The sequence below is a fragment of the Carlito syrichta genome, unplaced genomic scaffold, assembly GCF_000164805.1.
Source record: "Carlito syrichta isolate Samal-C Ts95f unplaced genomic scaffold, Tarsius_syrichta-2.0.1 Scaffold80634, whole genome shotgun sequence".
Lineage (NCBI taxonomy): Eukaryota > Metazoa > Chordata > Mammalia > Primates > Tarsiidae > Carlito > Carlito syrichta.
This window is the reverse complement of record NW_007024730.1, coordinates 361,204-366,919: the sequence shown is the minus strand read 5'-3', so window position 1 is coordinate 366,919 and position 5,716 is coordinate 361,204.

The window sequence follows — 5,716 nt, the reverse complement described above, 5'->3', positions numbered from 1 at the left end:
TAGATCAACATCCTGAATCATTTCTGCTGTTTTCTTTTTGTAGTTTTATAGTTTCAGGTTTTAAATTTAAGTCTTTACTCCAGTCTGAGGTGTTTTAGTATATGGTGAGAGATGGGATCTAGTTTCATTCTTTTGCATATGGATATCCATTTTCCCCAACACCATTTATTGAAGGGGATGATCTTTCCTTAATGTGTGTTCTTGATACCTTTGTTGAAAATAGTTGGATATAATCACGATTTATTTTTAGGTTCTCTATTTCATTTGTGTATATGTCTATTTTTATACCAATACCATGCTGTTTTGGTTAGTATAACTTTGTCATATATTCACTCCCTTCCTTCTTCCCTCCCTTTCTTTCTCCTTCCCTCCCTCTCTTCTTTTCTCTCTGTTTTTTTCTTTCATAACCAACTGCACCCACTATTCCTAGATGGTCTCCCATCTAAGTACTAATCAGATCTAACCCTGGTAGCTTCTGAGATCAGATGAGATTGGGCACATTCGGGGTGGTATGGTTGTAGACTGTTGTATATTTTGAAGTCAGGTAGTATGATGTGTTCAGCTTTGCTGTTTTTGCTCAGTATTGCTTTGGCTAGTCAAGGGTCTTTGCTGGTTTCATACAAATTCAAATTATTTTTCTATTTCTGTGAAGAATGTCATTGGTAATTTGATAGGGGCCACACTGAATCTGTAGATTGCTTTAGATAGTATGATCATTTTAGCACTTTTGATTCTTCCAATCCACGAGCATATGTCTTTCCATTTGTTTGTGTTCTTTTCAATTCCTTTCATCAGTGTTTTGTAGTTTTCCTTTAGGAAGTCTTTTACCTCTTCAGTTCAATTTATTCCTAGATTTTTAAATAGATATTGTAAATGGGATTGCTTTCTTGATTTATATTTTAGTGAGTTCATTACTGGTGCATAGAGATGCTACTGATGTTTGTATGTTAACTTTACTGAATGTATTGGTTCTAAGAGTTTTTTGGTAGAGTCTTTAGGTTTTTCTATATAAGATCAAGTCGTTGGCAAAGAGGGACAATTCCAATGGGATGCCCTTTAGTTCTTTCTCTTGCCTGATTTCTCTGGCTAGGACTTCTAGTACTATGTTGAATAAGAGTGGTGAGAGTAGACATCCTTGTCTTTTTCTAGTTCTTAGAGGAAAACTTTCTTAGAGGAAAGGTTTTCATCTTATAGTATTTAGTATGATGTTAGCAGTTGGTTTATCAGATATGGCCTTTGTTATTTTGACATATGCCTAATTTGTTGAGAGTTTTTAACCATGAAGGAATGTCAAATTTTATCAAGTGATTTTTCTGTATCTATTGAGATAATCACATGTTTTTTGTCCTTTATTCTGTGAATGTAAATAATCACATTTGTTGATTAGTGTACATTGAATCATCCTTGCAACTGTGGGATAAATCACATTTGTTCACTGTGTGTTTTTTTGATTTTTTTTAGATTTAGATGACAAATATTTTGTTGAGGATCTTTGCATCAATGATCACTAGGAATACTGGCTTGCAGTTTTCTCTTTTTGTTGAGTTCTGTCTTGTTTTCATATCAGGGTCATGTGCTGGTCTTGCAGAAAAAGTTAGGAAGAATTGGTGCTAGTTCTTGTTTATAAGTTTGGTAGAATTAAGCAGAAAAGTCATCTAGTTTTGGACCTTTCTTTGTTGAAAAACTTCTCATTGCAGTTTAATCATATTACTTGCTTTGGTCTGTTCAGGTTTCCCATTTCTTCCTGTTCAATCTTGATAAGTTGTATGTGTCCAGGAACATATCAATTACCTCTAGTTATTCTAATTTATTAGTGAATAGTTGTTCATAATGGTCTGTAATGATCCTTTATATTTCTGTGTCATCAGTGCTAATGTCTCCTTTTTGTTTTTATTTATTTGAATCTTCTCTCTCTCTTTTTTCTTGGTTAGTCTAGCTAGTGGTTTATCAATTTTGTTTATATGATCAAAAATCAACTTTTTGTCTTGCTGATATTTTATATTTCTTTTAGTCTCTATTTCATTTCATTCTTTTCTTTATTTCCTTCTATCCATTTTGGTTTTGGTTTCTTCTTGCTTTTTTAATTCCTTGAGATGCATCATTAGTGGGTTTATTGGAATCTTTCTACTTTTTTGATGTAGGTGTTTATTGCTATGGACTTTCCTCTTAGCACTTCTTTTGCTGTATCCCATTGGTTTTAGGATGTTGTGCTTTCGTTTTCTTTAGTGGCAAGACATTTTTTTGATTTCCTTCTTAATTTTTTTATTGACTCAAAGTTTGTTCAGAAGCATGTTATTTATATTTATGCATTTGTACAATTTCCAAAGTTCTTCTTTTTACTGATTTTCAGTTTTATTTTATTGCAATCTGAGAAGATATTTGATATGATTTTGATTTTTTAAAAATTTGTTGAGACGTGTTCTGTGGCCTAACTTATGGTCTATCCTTGAGAAAATTTCATGTGCTGATGAGAAGAATGTATTCTGCAGCTGTTGGAGGAAATGTTTTGTAAATATCTGTTAGGTCTATTTGTCCTAAAGTTCAGTTTAAATTCAATGTTTCTTTGTTTATTTTCTGTCTAGTTGATGTTTCTAATACTGAGGGTGGGGTGTTGAAATCACCAACTATTATTGAAGTGGATTCTATTTCTCCCTTTAGTTCTATAATATTTGTTTTATATGATCTGGGTGCTCTGGTGTTGGGTGCATATATAATTAAACTTGTTATACGCTCTTGCTGATTTGATCCCTTTATCATTATATAATGACTGTCTTTGTCTCTTTTTAAAGTTTCTGACATAAAGTCTGTTTTAGCTGATATAAATATTAAAACTTTTGGTTTCTGCTTACATGAAATGTTTTGTCCCTTTATTTTCAATCTATATATGTTCTTCTACATGAAGTGAGTTTCCTGTAGACAGAATATAGTTGGAACATTTAAAAATACATTCAGCTAGTCTATCTTTTAGGAGTGAAATTTAATTCATTCATATTCAAGGTTATTATTGATAAGTGAGGACTTTTTGTTATTTTGTTTATTTTTTGTACATCTTTTGTTCTTTTTTATTATTTATCATTGTGGTTTGGTGCTTTTCTATAGTGTATACCACATTTTATAGATCCATTCATCTGTTGATGGACACTTAGGTTGATTCCATATCTTGGCTATTATGAATAGTCCTGCAATAAATATGGGTGTGCAGATATTTCTTTGTTATATGGGTTTCCTTTCCTTTCATTATATATTCATTAGTGGAATTACTAGGTCATGTGTACAATTACTAGGTCAATTGTATTTTTAATATTTGGAGGCGCCTCCCTACTGTTTTCCATAATGGCTGTACTAATGTACATTTTCAGCAGCAGTGTATAAGACTTCCCCTTTCTCTGTATCCTTGTCAATATTAGTTCATTTTTGTCTTCTTGATAGTAGCTGCCGTAACTAGAGCGAGATTATATCTCATTGTGGCTTTGATTTGCATTTCTCTGATTATTGGTGTTGAGCAGTTTTTCATATATTTTTCATCCATTTGTATTTCTTCTCTTGAGAAATGTCAGTTCATTTACCAATTTTAAATTCAGATTATTATTATTCTTTGCTGTTGAGTTGCTAAAATTTCTTGCATATTCTGGATATTAATTACTTGTATGAATAGTTTACAACTACTTTTTCCCATTCTACATTGTCTCTTCCCTCTGTTGATTGTGTTCTTTGCTGCACAGAACTTTTTAGTTTTATTGACTCCCGTTTGCCTATTTTTGCTTTTATTGCCTGTACTTTTACATCTTATTTTCTTTATTTTTTTATTTTTGAGATAGGATCTCACTCTGGCACCCAGGATGAAGTGCAGTGGTATTATTATAACTCACTGCAGCCTTGATCGGGGTTCAAGGAATCCTTCCTCTTCAGCCATTATGCCTTGCTAAAGTTTTAAATATTTCTGTGTGAATGAAATCTTGTTGAATCTTTTGATTATAATTTGTATTACATTCACTGGATTTATTTTTTCAAAATTTCTATTTGCATCTTTTTATTTTATTAATTTTTTGAGTCGGAGTCTCACTGGTCACTCAGGCTGAAGTGCAGTGGTATCCTCGACCTGCCAGGCTCAGGTGATCCTTCTGCTTCAGCCGTCCAAGTAGCTGGAACCACAGACTGCACCACATTCCCGGATAATTTTTTGATTTATTGTAGAGATAAGATCTTATCAGGTTGCCCAGGTTGGTCTTGAGCCCCTGAGCTCAGGCAATCCCCTTGCCTCCACCTCCCAAAGTGCTGGGATTGCAAGCATGAGCCATTGCACCTGGCTGTTCACATCTTTTTAATGATATCTATGTCTGTTAAATTTCTTAGTCAGATCATGTTTTGATTTTCTGACTTTGTTGAATTGTCTATCTGTATTCTCTTGTATCTTACTGACTTTTCTGAAGATTATTATTTTGAATTCCTTTTCAGACATTTAATATATTTCCTTTTCTTTATGATCAGTTACTGGATAATTATTGTGTGCCATATTTCCCTGCTTTTTCATATTTCTTGTATTATTTCATTGATATATGAGCATTTAGTGAAACAGTTGTCTATTCCAATTTTATGGCATAGTTTTTGTAGGGAAAGATTTTTTCACATGGATGCATAGATGTGTCTTATAGTACAAGTTGGGTAGGGTGCTTTGGGTTTGGTTCTGGGTGGGTGCTATAATGTAGTCATGATGTGATGTCTTTGACTGTAATCAACATCAGTGAAGTCTGTGAGTGCCTTAATGTCCTAGACTTTGAATGTTTGTTGAGATATTGGTGTGGTTTTGCTGAGGGGAGGAACTAGGTGGATCAGTTCTCAGGCCTTTGGGTATGTGTGTGCCATGCATGGTGGCTCTGCCAGTCACAGAGGTGGGATCACTGGCAGTAGTGGGTACTGAGCAGACTGGTCCTTTTACCCTGTGAGGGTGCAGCAATGCACAGGGTATCCTGTGCTTAAAGTGGGTAATGTCCCCCCAGCAGTGGTTGACATCACATGGGCTGGTCTTTGGGCCCTCGAGGGCACAGTGTTGGTTTCTTTAGTCAGGGAGGTGGTCTTCTTGCTGGGTAGGATCTCCTGTTTTTTTGGGTTCTGGGTGCTGTTTGGGCTCACATGCTTGATTGTATCACAGTGTCTAGCTGGGGTTATGGTGTTGCAGCCTTTTGTGTGGGCATGTTGGAATGATGATAGGGCCTCAGGGATGTGGAGATGCAAGGGCTATTTGCCCCATCTCCCCTGCAGGACACATTCTAACAGTGGTTCTATTCTCAGAATGACATCATGCTATAGTTTAGTGAGTCTTGGTGAGTAGGGAGACCCAATATGAGTTCCTGTCCTGGAACATTGCAGTTATATGGACTCCCAGTAATTTCCTTACTGGTCTCAGAAACTGTGAGAACTGTAGGCCTCTCCTGTAGCTAGGATGGTAGGTATCTGTAGTAGTAATAGTGACTACGAGAGATAGTCCACTTACCTTTTCCCAAAAATGAAGAATCCTCCTTGGCTCAGAGCCAATCCTAGTTGAGTGCTTCACTTCCCTCTTGATGCTCCCATCTCCCTGCTTTAGTTCTAAGGTAGGTTAGGGAATATCAGAGTAGAGCTCTTTCAGCATCTGCTGACATTCAAGGGCCATTAATTTAAAATAGCATACTATGGTGTCATATTTTGGAAGAAAATTTCCTGAGCTCCTTCATAAGCC